The 24,717-nt window shown below is 43.9% G+C and overlaps 1 long non-coding RNA gene across 4 annotated transcripts in view; it reads left to right on the top strand.

Moving 5' to 3' along the window:
* Positions 1 to 24,717, top strand: part of LOC144106768 (uncharacterized) — a 107,587-nt gene that overhangs the window by 46,378 nt on the left and 36,492 nt on the right. For 3 of the 4 annotated variants that reach the window (XR_013309108.1, XR_013309107.1, XR_013309109.1), the window contains exon 2: positions 21,437 to 21,586. The exons of the other annotated variant lie outside the window; for it this stretch is intronic. This is a non-coding gene — a long non-coding RNA (uncharacterized LOC144106768). The remainder of the gene's footprint in view (positions 1 to 21,436; positions 21,587 to 24,717) is intronic. 4 annotated transcript variants of the gene reach the window in all.

The following is a 24,717-nucleotide window of genomic DNA, read 5'->3' as shown; positions in this document are numbered from 1 at the left end:
TATGCTGAACCAAGAAAACGGTGCAAACGTTTATGCTACGTATTCTGCACTAAGGCCCATATCGTGCAGTTCTAGGAAATATATTTAGTTACATTTACTTCACTAGGTGCGTCAGTGAGTTTATTGCTATTGAAGAAAATAAAACTTATCTGCAACACCAACAATCTTTTCTCCCTGCGTTGTAACTTTTTGCTACGAGATGTCATTCAGAGATACCAAATTTAAATGAAAGTTTAGCATGCCACCTTTCCAGAAATTTAGACAGTTCTTGATATAGCCCTCACCAGCGGTGATGCATTTCTATGCCACTGGTCTGGGTTGTGCATACCATTGTTGAAGAATGAGCAGAGCTCCTGATTGCTTCATCCAGCGAACTGCACTTGTTCGCAGCACGCAAGAGAATCTGAAGAGTACACAATCTGCGTTGAACGAAGACGTCACCAAATCAGCACGCTTTCGGTGGCAACGGCTGCACCCATTAGTCTGGCACTAACTTCTAGAACCGCTGGCAGTGATTTCCAAGCAAGCTGGCAGTTTCGTCATACGATATTGCTGAGGGCAGTCTATTGTGGCCTTATGTTACATTACCTAGCCCGCTGCTTGCCGTGAAATAACTATTGAGTTAACATTCATACCGTGGATGGCGTTTCTAGAGGGTGAAGTTGGGTGGACTGGTGAGGTGGCTGTTGGGTGGTGCTTCTGGAGGGCGAGTGCTTCACTCACCAAGACTTCACGCAGAGGCTATTGTATCTAATTTCAATCATCATTTCAGCAGTGTCCTTACCATCTCTAGCCCACCCGTAAACGCACCTTGCGATACTCACGACAATAAATTTATTTCATATGAGGGCGTTGTAAATATGATGTTAAGGTTGAAAGTTAAATCGTCCCCAGGACCAGATGGCATTCAAAAATGCATTTCTCTGGCGCTACGCAAAACAACTAGCAAGGTACATTGTATTAATCTCCCAACTTTCAATAAGATCATCCTCTCTTCATGCTGACTGGAAAATAGCGCGTGTAGTGCGTATGTTTAAAAAAGGCAACGCACTCTTAGTGTTTGATTACCGTGCTATTTCCTTGGCATCATCGACCTGTACGCTGCTTGAACATACCGTAAACACTCACATCACCGACTTCCTATAATCAGCACAATATTCTATCTCCATTCCAGCATGACTTCGGAAAGGGGTTATCAACCACTACCCAAATAACAACAGTTGTTCATTTTTTCGCTTCTGTCCTGATGGAGCTAGGCAAACAGATGTCATATTTTTAGACTTTAGGAACGCCTCTGATCGTATACCACATGACAACCTAATCTTCATATTAAAGTAACTCGAATTTCCCAGTTTTCTCATTGCCTGAATTTCCGCATACTTAGCCGATCGTTCTCAATATGTATGTTATTGTCTTCAAATCTAACTTTCTTCCAGTCACTTCCGGAGTTCCAAAGGATAGTGTTCTCGGCAGCTCTTTTTACTGATATTTTGCTACGACATAATTAAAGTGATTCAAGATCCCGTAAAAATTCGTCTCTTCGCCGACGACTGCGTCATATTTAATGAAATAATGGTATCTGAAGACCAGCACGCACTTAATGTCGAACTATTTAACATACTAGAGTGGTGCCAGGAGTGTGGCATGCAGGTTAACTCAGAAAAATCTGCCTTACTTCGCAAAACCAGAAAAAAAAACACTTGAGTACTCTTGCTTTGTACTCGACAGCCACTTAAATGTTCAGGAATAAAAATATCTCGGCATAACATTAAAGGATCGTCTCAGCTGGAACACATATATTCATAAAATTTCCTCTTCAGCCTTCCGCAAACTGTGCCTGCTCAGGCGCAAGCTGAAAGATGCTGCCGCTCATCTAAAACTTCTTGCTCACACAACACTTATAAGGCCTAAGCTGGAATCTGCTTGCATTTTGTGGGACCCCCATACGATGTGCAATATAAACTCACTTGAAAAATTTCAGAGACGGGCAATGCGCTTTATCTATTCGAAATACGGTCGGTCCGATTCGATATCTGTACTAATGGCAGAAAATGGCATTAACATTCTCCAGGCAAGAAGAAAATTCCTCCGTCTCAAATTTTTATTTCCCTTAATAACAAGCTCGCACTTGATCCTAGCCACTAGGTTCGCTCTCTTACTTCCAGGCAGACACGACACTCTCTTGCGCTCTCCTAGGCGCCTCACTTTGCAAAGACAAACTTACAGAAATTCTTCTTCCCCTCATGCAGTTGTAGATGGGAATATTTTCACCGCTTCTGCTCTAAAATCTTGGGATACGCTGGAACTTAGCTTATAACGAGTTAGGCAATTTTGTCTCTTATGTGTTCTTGACTATCAGTTTTGATTGTGGTCACAGAAGCATCTCATGTATAGTAATAACCACTTCCAGTGGTCTACCATATGTGTTTGTGTGTTTTGTACATTTTATTTACATGCATTTTTGTATTCTATACATCTCAATGCCAGTCCTGATTCGGCGCTGAGCCTGCAGTATGTTGTAAATAAGTAAAGAAATAAATCAATAAAAATAACGCTTATATTTTCTCTAAGCTCCAATGTTAATGAGCAGAAAAGTCTCTGAAGGTACGAATGAACATTCTGAGTGTGGTAGGTGGCCCCCCTATGGTGAAGAGCGTCGCTCTCGACGTGTCGCTAGAGTACGCGCCGTCAGCTGCTTTGTTTCCACAAAGAAATTTAACGATGAGGACGACACAAGTGTTGTGCGTGGTAAATACATAGAAACAATTGAACAACTGATACTAAACGTGAAGGTATCCGTCCGGATGTCGATGCTATTATAGTCGCTGTCCCTGAGGCCCTAGGATTTTGAGATATCAGTGGTCATCTAAATAAATCAGCAGCGGAAATTAGTAAGCGATTAGCGATTAGAACATGGGTGGCTCAAAAGCAGAATTGACATTTGGTAATAAGTGTAGGACCGAAAACGTATTTACAGAAAATAGCGAATATTAAGAACACTTTCTCATGATCCGGATCAGCTGTCACTACATGCCATAAGTAGACGGATTCCTATACCACTTCCAGGACCTCGCTGCCAATTCTCAACTCCTGTTCCTTTGCTATGCTGCTGAACATTACTTTGCTGAATATTACTGCCCGCTTCCGGTCTCTTAACGTTACACCTATCATTTTTCTTTCCATCACTCGCTGTGTCGCCCTTAACTTACACTGAACCCTTTTTGTTAGCCTCCATGTTCCTGCCCCGTAAGTGAGTACCGGTAAGATAAAGCTGTTGTACACTTTTCTTTTTGAGGGATATTTGTAACCGGCTATTCATGATCTCAGAGAACCTGCCATATGTGCTCCACCCCATTCTTATGCTTCTTGTTATTTCCCTCTCATGATCCGGATCAGCTGTCACTACATGCTCTAAGTGGACGTTTACCTTTACCACTTCCAGCACCTCGTTGCCAATTGTGAACTCCTGTTCCCTTGTTATACTGTGGAACATTACGTTGGATTTCTGAGTGTTAATTTTAAGATCCACCGTACTGCCCTGTCTGTCTAACTAAGTGATCATGGTTTGCAGTTCATCGACTGAGTGACTCAGTAAGGCAGTGCCATCAGCGAATCGCAGAATATTTAGGTATCCTCCATTAACTCTTATCCCAAGCAGTTCCCAAATCAGGCCTCGGAATACCTCCTGTAAATAGGCGGAGAATAGCATTGGCGAGATCGTGTCTTCTTACCTGACTCCCTTCCTGACTGGAATTTATTATTTATTGCTGACTCTATGGAGGATTATGGTAGAGGTACAGTTCCTATATATATATATATATATATATATATATATATATATATATATATATATATATATATATATATATATATATATATATATATCTTAGAGTATTGTGACATAAGGCTCATCTGCAACCTGAATCCGCTTTGCCTGTATGATTGCTGAGGTTTCATTTGAGTCAACTGCTTTGTTGTATTCAATGAAGGCTGTATATAGGGGTTGGTTATATTGGGCGCCTTTCTCTGTCAACTGATTGATAGTGTCAATATGGCCTATGTTGAAATATCTTTTACGAAAGCCTGCCTGATAATTTAATTAATTAAAGTCTAAGGTTGCCTTGACTCCAATACCAATTAGCTTAGTAGATACCTTGTAGGCAACGGATAGTCAGCTGAACGGTATGTAACTTTGCGGGTCCTTGGCGTCTCCTTTCTTATGAATTAAGATAATGTTTGCGTCCTTGAAAGCTTCGATACGGTCGAGGTAAAAAGGCATTGCGTATACAAAGCGGCTGGTCTTTCTAGCACAATCTCCTCTCCGTCCTTCAACAGATCTGCTGTTACCTGATCCTCACCAGGTGTTTTTCCCTTTCCATTGCTCCTAATGCTCTCTTTACTTACTCTTTCGTTACTGGCGGAATGACGCATTACTGTCCGCTACTGTCTCTTTAATTAACGTTCTCTTTACATTGGCTACTGTATCGATTTCTGTACAACAGCCGGCTACTTTAAACCTCTTATTCATATTGCTAATGACATTCCCCTCCTTGTGTCTCAGCGCATACATCTGGCTTTTACCTATGCCTAGTTTCATCTTCACCGCTTTTATTCTGCCTCCGTTCTTTAGAGCATGCTTGATTCTCTCGATAGTTGAGAGAAAACTGACGCCAACCAGTATATTTAACTTTACCCAAAGTTTCGGGACCAACTCGGCCCCTTCTTCAAGGGTGACTAAAGTGTACCAGCAGCAGCAGCAGCCGATTGCTGCCTTCGTTCTTCCTTTGTTAGCACATGGCGCAGCCGACTAACGTACGACAAGGGGAGCGTGCCTGGAGCCCTATTTATCGCCTGCTTTGTGAGCCGGATGTGCCATGACTGCACATGTCGCCTTTTGAAAGGTTTGGTTCCATGGCCAAGACGCTCATCTCCTCGAAGGCTTTGGGGTGATTTGCGCGCTCGCAGTGTTCGGCGAGGGGGTTGGATTCAAAATTTAATAGCCGGATGTCATTTTTATGTTGCCTTATTTTTGATGGAGGGTTTTTTGTTTCGCCGATGTATGAAGCTGGGGACTCTGAGCATGGGGTTTTGTAGACGACACCTGGTTGTTTTCTCGGGAACGCGGTCTTTCGTTCATGGTAACAAGCAGCTTATTGTCGATACAGGTTTGAGAGCCGCGTGGATTTTATGTTTTCCGAGAATGCACGCGAGCAGTTCACTGGTTCCCCTCACATATGAAAGCACAATGCACGCGCGTTTCGTTGTTTCATTGTTGGCTGGTCCCCCTGTCCTCCGAGCTTGACGGCGACCAACCCGTTGAATAAAGCCACGTGTGTAGCCTTTATTCTGTAGGTTGGCAAGAACGTTGGCTTTTGCTTTTTTCTGCTTCGGAGCAGTAGATTGACTTTGCTCTTCTCAGGAGAGAGGAGACAACGGATCTCTTGTGGCTAGTAGGATGGTTGGAAATAAAATTTAGGTACCGGCCGGTGTGGGTTGGCTTCCTACCGACACCGAACTTTAGATCTGCTTTAAAATTTAGGTAGCGGCCGATATGGGTTGGCTTTCTATAGACACCGAACTTTAGATCTGCTTTAAAGCAGATTTACACCCATACCGGCCGCTACCTAAATTTTAAACCAGTACTAAAGTGCGGTGTCTATAGCAAGCCAACTCAAACCGGCCGCTACGACCTAAATTTTAAACCAGTTCTAAAGTTCGGTGTCTGCAGGAAGCCAACGCAAACCGGCCGCTACCTAAATTTCAACGCAGATCTGCAGTTCGGTATCAGTAGGAAGGTAACCCATACTGGCCGCTACCTCAATTTTTGAAGCAGATCTAAAGTTCGGTGTCTAGAGGCAGCCAACCCATACCGGCCGCTACATAAATTTTAATTCCAAACAACCTACAAGCCACAAGGGATCCGTCGTCTCCTCTATGCTGAAAAGAGCAAAGTCAAGCTGCTCGTCCGAAGTGGAGAAAAACGCAGAAGAACCCACCGTTCTCGCCGACCTACAGTAGAATGGCTACACACGTGGCTTTATTCAACGCGTTGGTCGCCGTCAAGCTCGGAGGACAGGGGACCGGTCAACAATGAAACAACGAAACACGCACGCGTTATGCTTCCTTGGGTGAGGGGAACCAGCGAGGCACTCATACGCATTCTAGGAAAACATGGAATCCACGTGGCTCACAAACCTGTATCGACAATCAGCCGCATCTTACCACGAAGGAAAGACCCCGTCACCAGAGAAAAAGAACCGGGTGTCGTCTATTAAATCCCATGATCAGAGTGCCCGGCTACATACGTCGGCGAAACAAAAAACCTTCACCAAAGAATATTTAAGCACAAAAATTATATCCGGCTAAAGAATTCAGAATACAACCCCCAAACCGAGCACAGCAAGCGCGCCGACTACCGGATAGCCTTCGAGGAGGTGAGCGCCTTGGCCGTGGAACCAAACCTATTCCAAGAGGCGACATGTGGAGTCGAGGCGCATCCTCCTCACAAAGGAGGCGATGAAGAGAACTACACGAACGCTCCCCTCCACGTACGTTAGTGGTCAGTGCCACGGGCTAAGAAAGGCAGAGCGCAGGCAGGAACCCGCTGCTGCTGCTGCTGCTGGCACACTTTAGTCACCCCTGAAGTAAAGACCGAGTTGGTCCCGAAACGTTGGCTGAAGTAAAAAATTTTGGTTGGCTTCTGTTTCCTCTGAACTATCCCAAGAACCCAACCACACTGACTACCGTCGAGGATGTTTTTGTTCGATTCTCTCCATATTGAACTTCCTTATGTCGGCTACCTTGCGCTTATTTATTAGCTTCGATAGCACTGTTAGTTCTGTTCTGTCGGTCGGGTTAGACGACCTCATTCTTTGTCGTTTCTTAATCAGTTCTTTCGTCTCCTTAGATGGCTGCCGTTATCCTGTCGAGCCGTCCTACCGGCTACTTCAACTGCGCACTCCGCAGTAATGGCGGTCATATTATCGTCCATTATATGAACATTAAGATCGTCTTCCTGAGTTAAAGTTGAATATCAGTTCTGCAGCGATATATTGAATTAATCTATTTCCCTCTTACCGCTAGCTCGTTAATGGACTTCCTCTTCATTAGCTTCTTGCCTTCCCTTTTGAGGTGTAAGCTAATTCGAGACATTGCCATTCTGTGGTCGCTACAACGCACTTTTCTGAGGACGTCCAAATACTGTCGGATGCCAGGTTGAGCGCATAGTATGAAGTCGATTTCGATTTTAGTCCCACCATTGGGGCTCTTCCAGGTTCACTTCCTATTCTCTCGTTTGCGTAAGAATGTATTAATGATCCGTAAATTATTCCTATCTGCGAACTCTATTAGCTCTCACTTGCTATTCCTAGAACGTATCCTAGTCGCCTACCGCTGATAGCCAGCCTGCTTCTTGCCCACCTTCGCATTGAAATCGCGCATCAGTAGTACAGTGCACTGTCATTTTATTTTATTTATTGCTGATTCTAGGTCTTCATAGAAGTTTTCAACAGCCTGACCATCATGACTGGATGTAGGTGCGTGGCTTGCACCGCCCTCAGCTTATACCTCTTATTAGGCCTAACTGCTACAACTGCCATTCTTTCGTTATTACTACAGAGGTCTTCTACGTTGTCAGCTTTATCCTGATTACTGAGGAATCCCACACCTAGTTCTCGTCTACCCGCTGATCCGGAATAGCACAGTAAGTCCCCGTCCTTTAGTACTGTATACGACACACCTGTCCTCCTAACTTCCCTAAGCCCTGTGACATCCCCTTTAATGCCCGCTAGCTCCTCGAACAGCACTGCTAGGATAGCATCACTAGATATGGCTCTACCGTTAAACGCTGCCGGGTTCAGATTCCAATGGCGGCCTATGCGGAGCCAGAAATTTTTAGTACCCTCCACTGCGTCACAGGTCCGACTGCCGCCTTGGTCAGTTGCTCCGCAGCCGCTGGGGACTGAGGAACGAGGGTTAATTGGTTTGTTCATAGAAATTTGTGGCCAAGTACTACACCAGCGTGGCCAAATCTTGTTCTGGTTAAAGAGTGCGTTGTCGGTTTTGGCCACCGAGATCAGGCCGCTCCCCAACCCTGCTTATGCAATTCCGTCAACACGCTGAATTTTGTTTTCAAACCGGGTGGAGAATTGCGCGGCAAGAAGATTCGACCCCAGGACCTCTTCCACGCGAGGCAGGCGCTCTAAATCTACGCCATCGCTGCTACCATTCATCAATCATTCAATCAAACAATCAATCCTTCAATCCGTCCATCTATCCAACCATTCATCAATCCATCAATCAATCCATCCATCCATCCATCAATCAATCCTTCCATCCATCAATCAGTCCATCCATCCATCAGTCCATCCTTCCATCTGTCAATCAATCCATCCAGCTATTATTACAATTATCCACCAATCATGCATCAATCCATACACCAATCATTCAATCTATCCATCCATCCATCAATCCATCCTTTGAATCATCCATCTATCAATTCATCCATTGAATCATCCATCCATCAATCCATTAATCCACCCATCCATTCATCAATCCATCCATTCAACCACCCATTCATCATTCTAGCTATCTATTATTCAATCCATCCATACGCCAATCAATCAATCAATCAATCAATCAATCAATCAATCAATTCATATGTCGATCAATCCCTCAATCCAACCATCCATCAAGCAATTCATCAATCATCAATCCGTCCATCCATCAATCCATTTATTCTTCAATAAATCCATCCACCCATACATCCAGAAGTCCATGTATCAATCCATGCATCCATTAGTCCTTTCATCCATCCATTCATCAATTCATCCATAAATCCATCCATTCATCTATCCAACCATCCATTCATCAATCCATCCATCTATCAACCAATCAATCCATCCATCCATCAATCCAGGTATCCTTCAATCCATCCATTAATCCTTCAGTACATCTATCCATCAATTCATCATTCAATCCATCCATTCACCGGTCCACCCAGCAATCTGTCCATCCAGCTATCAATCCTTCAATCAATCAATCAATCAATCAATCTATCTATCTATCTATCTATCTATCTATCTATCTATCTATCTATCTATCTATCTATCTATCTATCTATCTATCTATCTATCTATCTATCTATCTATCTATCTATCTATCTATCTATCTATCTATCTATCTATCTATCTATCTATCTATCTATTTATCTATCTATCTATCTATCTATCTATCTATCTATCTATCTATCTATCTATCTATCTATGTATCTATCTATCTATGTATCTATCTATCTATCTATCTATCTATCTATCTATCTATCTATCTATCTATCTATCTATCTATCTATCTATCTATCTATCTATCTATATATCTATCTATCTATCTATCTATCTATCTATCTATCTATCTATCTATCTATCTATCTATCTATCTATCTATCTATCTATCTATCTATCCATTCATCAAACTATTCATTCATCCATCATCATCATCACCATCATCATCCTGACTACACCCGCTGCAGGGTTCACCCTGTCTCTCCCATGTCTCTACAATTAACCCGGTCCTTTGCCAGCTGCGCCCACCATATGCCTGCAAGCTTCTTAATCTCATCCACCCACCTAACCTCCGTTCGCCCCCTGCTGCGCTTGCCTTCTCTTGGAATCCACTCCGTCACCCTTCAGGACCAGCGGTTGTCTAGCATTCGCATCACATGCCCTGCTCAGGTCAATTTCTTCCTCTTGGTTTCGACTAGGATGTCATTAACCCGCGTTTGTTCACTCACCCACTGCTCCCGCTTCCGGTGTCTTAACGTCACACCAATCATTTTTCCTTCCATGGCTCTCTGCGGGATCCTTTACTTAAGCTGAACCCTTTTCGCTAGCCCCGATGTTTCTTCCGCGTAGGTGAGTACCAGCAAGATACGGCTGTTGTACACCTTTCTCTTGAGGGATATTGGTAAACTGCTATTCATGATCTGAGATAACCTGCCATATGCGCTGCGCCCCATTCTTATCCTTCTAATTATTTCCTTCTCATGTTCCGGATTAGCTGTTACTAGGTGCTCTAAGTACACATTCCTTTACCACTTCCAACACATCGCTTTCAATTGTGAAAAGGTGTTTGGATGCTAGGCTGTTGAACATTACTTTTGTTTTCTGCATGTTAATTTTTAGGCCCACCGTTTTGCTCTGCCTCCCTAAATCATTGATCATGCTTTGCAATTCACACCTCGTGAGTCACTCAGCAAGCCGACGTAATCAGCGAATCGCAGATTATTTGGGTACTCTCTATTAACTCTTATCTCCTACTGTTCCCATTTCAGGCTTTGGAATACTTTCGGTAGACAGGCAGTGAACAGCTTTGTTGACATCGTATATCCTTGCATGACGTCCTTCCTTATTAAAATTTATTTCTGACTTTATGGAAGACCATGGTAGCGGTGCAGTTGCTCATGTTATCTTCCAGTAGTTTCACTTAAGGCTTTTCTACACCCTGATTCCGCAGTGCCTCTATCACAGCTGAGGATTCCACTGAGTCGAATGCTTTCTCGTATTCAACGACGGCTATATATAGTGGTTGCTTATATTCTGCCCATTTTTTTATCACATGACAGATAGTGTGAATGAGATCTATTGTTGAATATTCTTTACGAAAACCTGCCTGATCATTTGGTTAATTGAAGTCTCAGGTTGCCCTGACCCTTTCCGCGATTACCTTTTAGCCTACGGATAGTCAGCTGATCGATCTGTAATTTTTCAAGTCCTTGCGTCTCCTTTCTTATGAATTAAGTTGCTGTTTGCGTTCTCCCAAGCTTCTGGCACGGCCGAGATTATAAGGCATGCCGTATACACGGTGGCGAGTTTTTCTGTTACAATTTCCCCTCGGTCTTTCTACAGATGTGCTGTCACCTGATCTCCACCAGCTGGTTTTCCCCTTTGCATTGTTCCTAAGGCTTTCGTAGCTTCATCTTTCATTACTGGCGGGATGACTCATTGCTGTGCGCTACTGTCTCTCTCATTAACGCTCTGATTACATTCACTACTGAATAGATTTCTGTACAACTCATCGGCGACTTTAACTATCTTATCCATATTCTAATGACATTACCCACCTTGCCTCCTAACGCATACATCTGATTATTAACAATGCCTAGTTTCCTATTCGCCGCTTTCAGGCTACCTCCGTTCTATACAGCATGTTCGATACTCTCCATATCGAACTTCCTTATGTCGGCTACATTTCGCTTATTCATTAAATTCGATAGCTCGGCTAGTCCTATGCAGCCTGTTGGTTTAGACGCCCTCAAGCTTTAGGGTTTCGTAGTCTGATTGTTCGCCTACTTAGATAGCTTCCCGGTATCCTGTCGAACCGTCCTACCGCCTACTTATACTGTGCACTCCGCACTGATAGCTGGTAGATTATCCTTGATTGTAAGGACAATATGATCGTTTTCCTCATTTAAGGCTGAATATCTGTTCTGAAGTGATATCCTGAATTCCTCTGTTTTCTCTCTTATCGCTAACTCGTTAATGGACTTCTTCACTAGCTTCTTCCCTTCCCTCCTCAAGACTAAGCTAATTCGAGACCTTACCATTCTGTGGTCTCTACAGCACACCTTTCCGAGGACGTCCACATCCTGAACGACGCCAGGTTGAGCGCATAGTATGAAGTCGAATTCATTTTTAGTCTCACCATTGGGGCTCTTCAAAGTCTACTTCCTGTTCTCTCGTTTTCGGGAGGAGGTATTCATGATCTGTAAATTATTTATATCTGCGAATTCTTCTAATAATTTTCTGCTACTATTCCTAGAACCTATCCCCTGTCGCCTACCGCCTGGTCGCCATCCTGCTTCTTGCCCACCTTCGCATTGAAGTCGCCCATCAGTACAGTTTACGGTGATTTTACTTTGTTCATTGCCGACTCCACATCTTCATACTAACTTTCAACTGTCTGGTCATCATTTCTGGATGTAGGTGCGTAAACCTGCACCACCTTCAGCTTGTACCTCGTACTGAGCCTAATTACGACCCATCCATCAATGCAACAATCCATCCATCATCCATTAATTCATCCATCAATTCCTCCATTCATCAATCAATACTTCCAGCCATCAAGCATCAATACATCTATTCAATCATCCATTCATTAATCATTCCATCCATCCATTCATTAATCAGTCCTTTAGTCCATCCATCCATCTATCAATCCATCATCCATTAATCCATCCATTGATTCGTCCATTCATCAATCAATCTATACATTCATCATACATCAATACATTCATCCCTGAATCCATCTTCCAAGCAATCCATTCATTCAATCATCCATCCATCAAACATTACATCCATCAATCGATCCATCCAATCATCACTCCGTCCATTCGTTCATCCATCCATCAATCAATCTAGCCATCCATCCAGAAATCCATCCATCCTTCAATCCATTCATCCATCCATAAATCCACCCATCCATCAATTCTTCCATTCATCAATCCATCCACCAATCTATTCATTCATCATTCCATCCATTCAACCATCCACCTATCCTTCAATCAATCCATTCATGCAGCCATCCATTCATCCAGCCATCCGTACATTAATCCATCTTTCAATCCAACAATCCTCTAATTCATCCGTCCATCAATCCATCCATTCATCCATCCATCAATGCCACCGTGGTGGCTGAGTGTTTATTGCGCTCGGCTGCTGACCTGAAAGACGCGGGTTCGATCCTGGCCAGGGCGGTCGAATTTCGATGGAGACAAAATTCTAGAGGCTCGTGTACAGTGCGATGTCAGTGCACGTTCAAGAACCCCAGGTGGTCGAAATTTCTGGGGCCTTTCACTATGGCCTCCCTCATAACCTTAGTCGCTCTGGGCCGTTAAATCCCCTAAAACCAAACAAAAACCATTCATCAATCAATCTATTCATCATTCCATCCATCAATCCAGCCATCCACCAACCCATCCTTCCAACTGTCAGTCAATCCAACCATCCAGTCATATATTAATCCATCCATTCTTCGATTCATTTAGCAATCTATTCATCCATCCATCCTTCCATTCATCAATCAATCCATTCATCGATCCATCCATCAAACCATCCATCCATGAATCCACCCATTAATGAATCCATCCATCCTTCCATCATACATCAATTCATTCATCCATGAATCCCTCCACAAATCAATCAATCCATCCATCCATTCATCAATCCATCCAGCCTTCATTCCATCCGTCAATGCATTCATTCAACCATCGATCCATCAATTCATACCTCCGTCAATCCATTAATACATCCATAAATCAATACGTCCATCCATCAATCCATCCATCCCGCTATCCATTCATTCATCGATCCATCAATACATCCACCATTCAATTATTGCATCAATCCATCCATCAATCCACCTATCCATCCATCCATCCATCTCTCAACCAATCCATCCATACATTAATTAATCGATCAACCCATCCTTCTATCTGTGAACCAATCCAACCATCCATCCATCCATCAATCCATTCATCAATCAATCCATTCATACATACATGAATCCATCTACCAATCAATCAATCATTCAATCAATCAATCCATCCATCCTTCCTTCAATCCATTCATTCAATCATCCATCCATCCTTCAATCAATCCATCAATCCACCCATCCATTAATCCATACTTCCAACAATTCATCGATTCATCCCTCTATCAATCCATCCATCCATCCTTCAATCCATTCATCAATTCATCCACCAATGCATCAATGAATCCATCTATCCAGGCAGATATCCATCAATCCATCCATTCATCAATTCATCACTCAATCCATCAATTCATCATTCAATCCATCCATTCACCTATCCATCCATCAATTCATTCATGCATCTATCCATCAATTCATTCATCCATTCATCAATCCATCCACCACTCCATCAATCACTCCATCCATCTATTCATTTATCAATCGATCCATGAATCAATCAGTCCATGAATCCATTAATCAATCCTCCCATCCATCAATCCATCCATTCACCGATCTATTAATCCAACCACCCGTCTATTAATACACCCATCAAAACACCCATCATTCAATCCATCCATCCATCAATCAATCGATCCATCCACCAATCCATCCATCTATCGATCCATCCATCTATCAATCCATCCATCAATTCATCCATAAATCCATCCATTCATTCATCCATCAATCCATCCATAAATCAGGCCATCAATTCATCAATCCATCAATCAATCAATCAATCAATCAATAATCACATGAAGGTTTCGATTGACTGCAAAAAGGCAGTGTTAAGCAGTGGGGATCCTTTGCTCATGGGCCTTGTCTCGCTAAGGTCCTCCTGACAAGCATCGTTTTTGTTTGTTTTGCCTTATTGTTTGTTTGCACCACGTTGACGTCAAAGCATGTGGCTGACATGCCAAGAATACGAAGCTTTTTAATTTTATTTCACTCCAAGCGGCAGAGGCTCGAACAAAACTCTAAAATAAATCACTTGTCGAGCTTCAAATCCACGTTTTCAAAGCATATTGAGGTCACAAACGTGTTGAGCCATACAAAGCATAGTTAATCAGGCAATATTTATGTTTGAAAATAAATACGCATAGTCATTTCGCTAACAAAAAGCTTCCTCAAATAATATCGTTAAAAAAACCTTCCTGATTACAATAATGACGATGTCGTTACAGCCCTACGGCACAGGGCGAAGAGACAGATTGACACAGCGCAACGGAGCGAGGACGAGAAGAGCAAACATGAAACACAGGACGGGCGCTGAGCACCAACTGTTTATTGCTTCATAAAAACCAGCACAATTTATACCATTAACCTGGACTACGTGATACACTGTCAGCCAGTGGACATTGCGAAGAAACGCCTCACGCGCTGGCGTTCATTACACAGTCAAAAAGCATTCATGACACGTGCAAGCGCTAACATGCAATAGCATTACTAAGCTAATGATAAAAGGGCCACAGATAAAGGAGAATCGCGCTTGTGCGTCTGCCATTAACATCGGCGTTGCCAGGGGCAGTAACGAGTAAAAGAAACGCGGCGATGACAGACGTGAAATCACAATGAAAAAGGGCGTACAATCATAGCATGCAGAAAAATAATGAAAACTTGCTATGCAATTGGCACAGTTAGCAGGCTAAAAGCGAAAACGAAGAAAGGAAGGAGATGACACCAACAAAAGAACACACAAAAGCTAAAATCGTATAAAAAGAGAGAATAAAGAAAAAGAACTTAAAACGAACCACCACCGGCCAAACATTTAAGACGTTAAAACAGCATTAAAATCTTTAAAAGAAAAAAGAGAGACGATCCGCTTAAGGCCGACAAACAACACGGCTAATTAAATGAGAGCAAATAAAAGACAATGAGGTGAGGTGCGAGCAAAAACCGTTTGCCAAGATGCCTAGATGTGGTTTAAATGCAAGAATTGCGCCCGCTCTAAGAAGGACCTTTCGTTCTCCAGTAGACAGACAGAAGGGCTGCTGATGCACGCGTCCCAGTCTTTTCAATCAAAAATCCTTCGAAACCTCCCTCTCTATTTTAATCCTTGCTGTCGCCAGAAATTTAGTGGCGGATAACATAGGCCGACATTCGTGGCGGGGTTGATTGCAATGACCTGCCATGTGGCTCCCAGACTTGTTTTGTTTACAATGAGGGGGTCTTCACTTGCTCTGTCACTGAAACAGCGTACGGTCTGGCCGATGTATACTTTACCGCACGTGAAGGGGAATCTGATAAACCACGCCGGAACAGCATTCGCCAGAGTGTGAGGCGTTTTTTCGCAATGTCCACTGGCTTACAGTGTATCACGTGGTCCAGGTGAATGGTATAAATTGTGCCGGTTTTTTATGACGCAATAAAGAGTTGGTAGTCAGCGCCCGTCCTGTGTTTCGTGTTTCTCCTTCTCGTCCTCGTTCCGCTGCGCTGTGTCAATGTGTGTTGTGGAAAGTAGGAACCAACTAGCCCACGCCAGAATCCCTGAAGAGAGGAAAGGGAAGAGAAAAATGGGGCGCTACACAACGCTGAACTAACAAGTGGCGCTGATTTGGCGCGCTGCGCGTATAAGCAGAGGCGAGCAAAGCAAACATCGAAAACTAAAGCGCAGTGATCATGGTAAACACTCACGCATCGGCATTCCTGCAAGACAACAATAACTTGGAAGTGCAACTCAAGAAACTATGTTCTTTTTTACAGTAGATGGACATAGACGAGGAGCTAAATATGCACCTCTCACCAAGCTTCTTGATTTATGTGGCCTCAGTCACGTCTTCACAAAGCTGATCTTTATTTTTGCTACAACTTGGCATTATTTAAACACCGATGCGCAGTGGCTATCGCGACAATGAATTCTGACGTCTCGTGAACTTCCATTGCCAACAATGTTGTGGGGCTGCCTCAGTCTATCATTTAAGCAGCTCCCCGTCTTGCCGGTTTGATAATTGCCACAGGCGAGATGACTCTAATATGCCAGATTTGTTTGACACTCGACAAACTTTTCTTCATGTCTTTTCTGGAATTAGAGTTTTTCCGGGTTTGCTGATAAGTCCACTTCGATTATTTTTTCTCTTTTCAAGTTGTGTGATGCTTTACTAAGGTATGGTGTAACTTCCACTCGCTTACTTGGTCGGCATTCAGGGCTTGGAGCGATGGTGGGGCTACACTTTCAGTCTTTTAGGGAACCCCTCGGCCTCTGTCCAGATGGGATGTGAGTAGCCGGAAGCGACTAGTCTATCGGCCTGATGGCGCAATCTGATGGAGACAGGACCTTGTGAGGGCACTCTTGAAACAAGACAGAGAAATTAATGTTTTAACCAGTTTGGAATGCGAGCATCTATAAGGCTTCGAAGGGTTTTCACCGCAAGGCTCAAAAGACCAGCAACAAGGCGGGAAGAAAATTCTTGGCTCAAGTCAAGACACCTGCTATTGTCGTTTACAGAACTTCATGGGCTACATCCAGAGAAGCGAGAACATTAAAAAATAGCACAGATTAGAGACAGGTCTCGACTACAAGCTTGGAGATTACAAGCAAGTAAAACAAAACAGTTATCGACGAAACGAAACACCTTTTTTACAGTTGAGTCCTGGAGGCGGGCTCGTAGTGCTCTGTCATTCAGGGCTAAACAAAATTCATTAAAAATTCGAGAAATAGAAGCAGCTGTGCATATGTCTTTCTTCTAGATAAAAACGCCGCCTTCTTTTTCGACGTGCCTTGATTCAAAGTGGGCTCATAATAATTGTAATGAATTACCGACTGACCTGCCGGCTGCATTTTGATAAGAAACAGCTCCGTGTTTATCAATTTTACCACTAATGCGCACAAGAAATTGGTCAGTGGGCGTCGATTGATACAGATCCTTTACATCAATAGAAAGTGCGAGCAGTGGCTTGTCTTGATAGCCGTCGACGAAACCAATTGAGGCAGTTGAATCCAGCTTAACCTGATAAAGGTAGCTGGGTAACTTATTGTTCTAAGAACTGTCCTAAACGCTTTCGCCTAGGCCCTTTCTCGGACACATTAACACAGAAATGCCCGTCACTTTTATCTGTCTTGATGCTGAAAAACGTCGACAAACAGTTTCTTACACTTCTTTATTGAACGGAACAGTTTATGCAACTTGTATTGTTTGCAAAATTTCAAAACATTGCTCTTAGGTTTTGCAGGTGTAGTCTTAACGCACTCCCTAAAAATTAAGAAAACATAATCACATGCTTTTTGTTTGAAACTATCATTTGGAAGGACAACGACACCCCATTTGTTTACGACCAAAAGAGCAAGGGGATTGTCGCGCAAGCATTCAACAGTCCTCTTGATTGGCATGTTTTTGTTCGACTCCCAGGACTGCTAGAACAGGGACACCTTCCGAAATTCAACGACTGGCCTCAGGGTAGACAAGTCTTACCTTAGCAGAAGCTCAGGTTCACTCTTGTCGTGCTCGAAAGAAAGTTAGGGCCAGGGTTCAGAACAGGATTCTGAAGCAGAGCACCTCTTAAATTTTGTACCTGGTTGACGGATACAGTAGTCCTCTTTGGAACGAAGCTTCGAAGCAAGGGTAGCTGTCGCTGCCACATGACCTTATTTTTGCAGTGGATAAGGCGCTTCAGTTCACGCCACTGGTTCTTCCAACCAGACGGCTTCCTTAACAGCTGTAGAACAATCCTTAGATGATCCCGGCACAACCGGGTTGTCCGTTGCCACTCGCTTTCAGGAACTTCCACATCCTTGTGCAATGACTGATCGATTGCAAGAAACCTCGGGCGGGCAGAACCCCGGGAGGAAGACATCTTTTCCGAATGTAAATGCCGGCATTCTGGACTTGCCTGACCACGGTGCGATGAAGGGCCCAACGCGATGTGGTTACAAAAACCACGACGAATAACCGCAGCCCATTGTACAAGAAATGAAGCGTGAAAGCGTGAGCTGTTGGGTGAATTGGTTTTTTTTGCGGTCCTGCCTTAAGACAATTGTAAATGAACAATGGACATGAAATGGGCATCATTGTTTGTTCCATTATCAAAAACAAAATATTGCGAATATACCGTTCGTAGCGGATATGCCTGCCGCTCTTGTTCTCCAAAAGGAGTCTTCCTGATTGACGTACCAGCGCTTTCTGAATTAATATTCTTATTATGGAGATAATTGTCACTGCTTGGAAAAACATCAGCTCTGACGTCAAATCAAGCCGATCTCAATAATAGAGGTTTCGAAGAGCGAATCCAGAAATGAACCCTTGAACAATACCCCCTACCTTATTGCGCTAGAAATTTCACCGTTCATGTTTCTTTATCCCAGACGCCTATATGTAGCTTGCGGAGCCGACCAATGTCAGTTGTTGAATCAGGAAGCGGTGATCTCACTACCACCCGCATAATTCTTTTCCTTCGGGTCATCAGAGTGCAAGAGGAAGTGCTGCTTATTTGCGACTGTGGAGTTGTGTATGCGAGGATTCTGGAGCCAAGTCTCGGCTGTTCCCTTGGCTTTCAAGTCCTGATTCCATTGACACCACTAATCACGGACTTAGCTTATGCTCGAGCAACGTCACGGTCCCCAAGTTTCTTCATTATCTTGGGCTTGAATAATATACCCTTCATGTCAAATGAGTCAGCTCATCATAGCACACGCATTACTCGTGACATGGCTCGCAGTACATTCTCTGTTTCCCCGTGATGTTCTAGATACACGGATGGGAATTGGCTGCCCCAAATATGAAAAAGAGGGAAAAATTTAACGGCTGTCATACAATGAGAAACACTAAAAACAGCGCAAAATTTAAGACAAGACCTAGTGAAGGAACAAACCTACTGTAGTGTCTATTTTTCTGGTTTTTTTCCCCCTTAGTGTATAGAAATAAGCAAATAAAAACAAATAATGTTCCGCCGTTTTGCGTTTTTCGCTGATAAGTATCGCAAACTGGCCCGGTCAAGCACGCTTGCAAACCATAAGATGCGGCATCACCAGCAATATGATTGTAGATTTTTTTTTCAAATTCCCTTTTTGAATAGTTCCTTTTTTTGCGTCTCAGATTTTGCGACCCATACGACGTTATTGCTTCCCACCTCGTCTTCTCCTTTTCCTTCTTGCACTGCTCCGTTTGCTCTTCTTCGCTCTGACAACATGATGCCTTTATTGAGAAATGAAAAAGCCAGGTCGTGTTCTAACCAAAAAAAAAGAAAATAAACCGATATCTGCAGTACATTCTTCCAAATTCGAGTTTTTATCACTGCAAAGGGGCCTAAATTTTCATTGCATACACAGGCGCCTATTGTTCAAACTTTAAGCGGTTTTTAAAGAAATGTTGCGCAATATATCAGGCGGCGCTGCCTATTTACGTCTGCATGAGGTTACCTGGAACCTAAATCCTTTGGAAGAACACACTCCGTTATCTGAGCGATTAATTATACCAAGCAAAAAACTATGGCGACGTCTAAGTGTCCTTACGTTTGGCATGCGATAGAATTACATTTCACATTTATCACAGCAACTTTTGTATGTGCTTGCTCCAATTTCGCTGCAATTGTGGGTTCATAAACCGCCGTATTCAGGCTGCTAGCTGCAGTAACTGGTATCCGCTATGCTGTGAAGATGCCGACATTTGCATTAATCAAGCTTTTTTCTCACTTTCATTAGAGTTATCTATCAAGGTTGCTGTCTAGAAACTAGGTTGCTCACAAGTCAGTGGGGAGATTGTGATGACGTCACAAGGTCACGTGACCTCTCTAGATCGGACATCGGCGGTGAGACGGCAACTCAAATACTATGGCATTAAAAACGCGGCTTGTAGGATTCAAGCGCTATTGGCCGCAAGGCAATGCAGTGTTAGCTAGCAGCTGCCCCAAATTCCTGATGGCAGTCGGCCTCTGTGCGGCGGTGGTTACGGAAGGTTCAACGTCCCGAAGCGGCACTGCTATGAGGGACGCCATAATGGATTGCTCCGGATTAATTAAGACTACCTTGGTTCTTTGATGGGCACTGACATCACGCAGCACACGGCCGTTTTTGCATTTCGCCTCCGCCTTAATGCAGCCTACGCGGCCGGGATTTAAATAAGTGAGCTGGGGCTCAGCACTCGAACGCCATGGCTATCGCATCGGGCCTAACGTGTTGAATGACGAGCATATCAACTTATATAAAAAATCTTGGATTCAAGCGCACAGGATGAGTTTGGTGACTATGGCTCAAAAGCGGTTTTCTTTTAACCTGCCTTAAATCCGGTCAAGTCACGAGCGGAATTTCAGCCTTTTCAACCGCGCCAATAGCGGCCACTGGTTCTCATGCCGTCGAAGATAATGTATTAATCTGTGGTTAATTCCTTAGCACCGGCCAGGCCCTTACGATACCACGCTAGCAGGGGCAAGGGGATGAGCCTCCTTTGAGGTTTATTTGCCACATCATTCTTCAGACGCAAGCGAGAGCATGAAAGCAAGACAGAGGCCGTGTATTCCGCGTTCCCTTCCAACGCCCGAAGAATCAAGGTGGCCTCTCGAACGACACAGGGTGAAAATTAAGCGTGAGCTATGTAGTGGGTAACCGCTGGCTAAGCCATGGCGTATCGCTTTCGTCGCACTTTAAGCGGCGTTAACAATGCCCCAGGTAAAGTGCTACATACCTTGCGCGCGCACTGTATTGGACACGGATGGGTGAACGTCACCTGTAGACACGTGGGCAGGACGTGACATCACGGGCGCCATGATGGAGTCCAAGCAGTAGCTTCCACGGTGCAGGCCGGTGCATGCGGCGATAAGCGGGTTAGGAAAATGTGCAGGTTTCCGAGTGCTTCTTGCCTAAACCGTGCCGGGCACTATGACGCACGGCAAGCCTCTTTTTCGCATCCTGTGACGGCCTACGTCTGAGGGCCGTGCGCTGCACTCGCCTGGATTACAGTACAACGCTTTGGTGGTTGCACTGCAGGCAGGCAGGTGGACAAAGACTTCAAAAGCAAGCTGTTCATTGGGGGGCTTTTGCCTTGACGAGGAAGACGGACACTCGACGATGGAGACAGCAACCCGCACACTTGGCGGAGGCCAGAGTCACAATGAGCGCCCGTCTCGGCGGCATTGTGTAAGTGACTAACCAATTTCTACTAATTCAAAAGCCAAGGGAATGAAAAGTTGTGTTCGTTATGACATAAATGAGGAAAGCCAGCCATCACCGAAACGAAGAAGAATGTGGGATGTCTTTTTTGTTGTTTTTATCATTGGGAGAATAATAAAAGCAGAAAAAAAAACAACCATATGCCGGCGGTGGGATCCAAACCCACAACCTGTTAATTCCGCGTCCGGTGCTCTACCAACAGATCTACGGCGACGGTTGACCAATGTTCTGCTTTTGACGGCATTTATGTGTAGTGTAGCATTGGTTACATAAGACGGTTCTCGCACAGCTTCTGCCCTCACCGTTCGACAACGTTCCTGCGTGGTACTCGCGGTAATACAAGACGTACTACGTCCGCACGAACGTCTCACGCATGTCGTGCACGCTTTGCACGAGGGTGGCGCTGTCAAACACTGTCAAGGTTTGCTTACGCTACACATAAATGCCGCCGAAAGCAGAACATTGGACAGCCGTCCCCGTAACTCAGTTGATAGAGCGCCGGATGCGAAATTCAGAGATCGCGGGTTCGGATCGAACCTGTGGCATTCGATTGTTTTTTTCTTCTGCTCTGATTAATCTCTCAATTATAAAAACTACAAAAAAGACACTCCCTCATGCTCCTTCGTTTCGGTGATTGTTGGCTTCCGTCATTTAGATTTCTACAAAAGCGTCTTGTGTGTTCGCGTATCGTCGCAAACCCGAAGTGTAGCACGAACAGGCATCTGCGAATTTCTATATTACAGTGACAAAGCAAATAAGGCAAAGGCTTCTGTTGGCGTAAGCAATTACAAATGCAACAGGGCGTATGCTAGAATATTCCTACAAAAATAAGCAAAACGTGGCCATAGGTGGAGTCTTCAGTATTTATGGGTCACAATGCTGCTCGAGAGTTCATACTTGATCGATAATATTTGTCAAATAAGTACGTGAAGATGCTAAAAAGTTTGTTACAGAACCACGAAAACTATTACAACTACTCTTGATCAGTGCATAACCAAATGGTTCATTTTAGCAACGAAGTAGGTACTAAATTTCACTAGCAGTGCCCATACGCCAGTATTTATATTTATTCGCGCAGCAGCTGTTGAAACAATAGAAGATGAAAGTAGAACAGAGTTTCAACAACGAGCGCACATTACCAGGACTTCAAGTTCTGAGACTGGTATGCTCCAATTTTCTCAATGAAATGAGCTTAGTCAGCGTGCTTTTTTCTTGTTCATGTCAGTCACATTTTCACCGAGAAATTCGTAGCTGTTTGTCAGAAATATTTGTTGTACAAGTAAAGTGACCACACTATACACAGCAAAGACTTTAGGTCCCACAAGAACTAGAAAAATATGAAAAACGATTTTAAAAATTTTCCAAGGGTAAAAATAGAATTAGAACTACCACAAGCAGTAGTAGTCCCGCCCTTCTCCGCGTGAGGGGCACAAATACAAGCTTCGGACAAAGCCAACTCATGCTACCGATGGGTTTAAAACAAAACACGAAGTCCGTACAAAAAGTTTCTTACAGTGAACATTTTGCAACGGAAGGTGACTTACGCAGCGTATTTAACAATCACTTTACGCACAAAGCTTTCCACTCCTCACGAAGTTCGGTAACCACTGCTTCTTTCTCTGCGACCAAGGACGCAATAATTTGACAGGCGACTCATGCAGCTTAAGTTTGTCGAATGTTTTTAAAATTGAATAATTAACGCGGCAGTGGTGCCAATGATCTCCAAAGGAAAACATATCATGTCACTCCTTCCTTTATTTCACCCTCCTGTACCGCTTCGAAACGAGCCTGCTTCCTTAGCTCATTAAAGTCTAATATTTACTTTGGTTTGGTCGCGGCTATCAAGTTATTTGTATTGAAAACTTAGGTCCGTTATCAAACTGGTGCAAGATTTCTCAAGGAACTGATGTTGCCATTTTTTTTACGAATTAGAATTAGGCTAACATTATGCTGTGCTGTTTCAATGAAGAGATTTGGGAGAGGTCTTCGTCTTGCAGTGGGCGCAGTCAGGCTGACGATGATGATGGTGGTGGTGGTGATGATGATGATGATGATGCTGTACTTCCAGTGCACTTAACGTCACGAATCATCGTGTGCACGAGGTTGCAAGCTTCCATAGCACAATATCTCCATCAATCTTCAACAGATCTCCGATTACTTGTTCATCCCTAGCCACTTTTCTGTCTTGCATTGCTTTTAGGGCTCTCATTGCTTCTTGTTTTGCTGCGAGTATGATTCCTATCACTTTGCTGTTTCTGTTTCTCTTATTACAACCTTAACCATTTTAGCTTCGGTACATTTACCGGTGTACTTGCTCTCACTTTGGCATTCTTGCCCGAATCGCTAATCACATGAAACTTCTTGTCTCTCACAGCGTACACGTTGATTCCATCGCAATTCATACTTCTCTTTATTTCTTTCACGATTTCTCCGTGTTATAGCGCCCGATCGGTTCTCGCCATGTGTGTCGAGTTCCCTCTGTGGAGCATCCGACATTTATTTATTTTTGAGAATTGCGCTACAGTTGTATCTAATCTGTGAGTAACAGAAGTTTCACAGTTATATTTGACATTTACGCGTCAGCGCCACCACGCGCAGCTCTCTATTCTTCTGCAGCGTGAATTCCGATTCGACGCTGTAGCCAACACCGGTACTCTTTCCTGCAGTGTTTCAGAGAGGACGAAAGACACAGGCTGCATCACTCAGTGCTCGGCGGTCTGAATTAGGCCGGCGCAAGTTAAGCATCCAGCCGCTGAACGCATGCATCTTTTTGCGACCAGAGATCCAAATGATGAGAGAGGAGGGGTACAAGTAAGCATGGAGGTGTCAGAACTTGAGCAGCACCCCTGCTTTCTTGTGTCTCTTCCTCCTCCTCACTGGCTGCATTCCAGCGTTTGTGCTCGATGGGATCCCTACACTCTGATCTACGAAGTTGCAACGTGCGTCGAGTAATCCGAGCACTGCGTTTTTACTCCCCTTCTTGCGTGTTGCATTCCGCAACACCGCGAATGAACGTCATGGTACCTGCCACGATGCATGACTTGCAAAGTGCAAATGGTTCATGCAGCCTCTTCAGGTCATGTTATGAGAACGAGTCT

The sequence above is a fragment of the Amblyomma americanum genome, chromosome 1 (assembly GCF_052857255.1).
Source record: "Amblyomma americanum isolate KBUSLIRL-KWMA chromosome 1, ASM5285725v1, whole genome shotgun sequence".
In the NCBI taxonomy this organism is placed as follows: Eukaryota; Metazoa; Arthropoda; class Arachnida; order Ixodida; family Ixodidae; genus Amblyomma; species Amblyomma americanum.
Note: the sequence above shows the minus strand (reverse complement) of the source record. Positions and strands in the feature narration are given on the sequence as shown.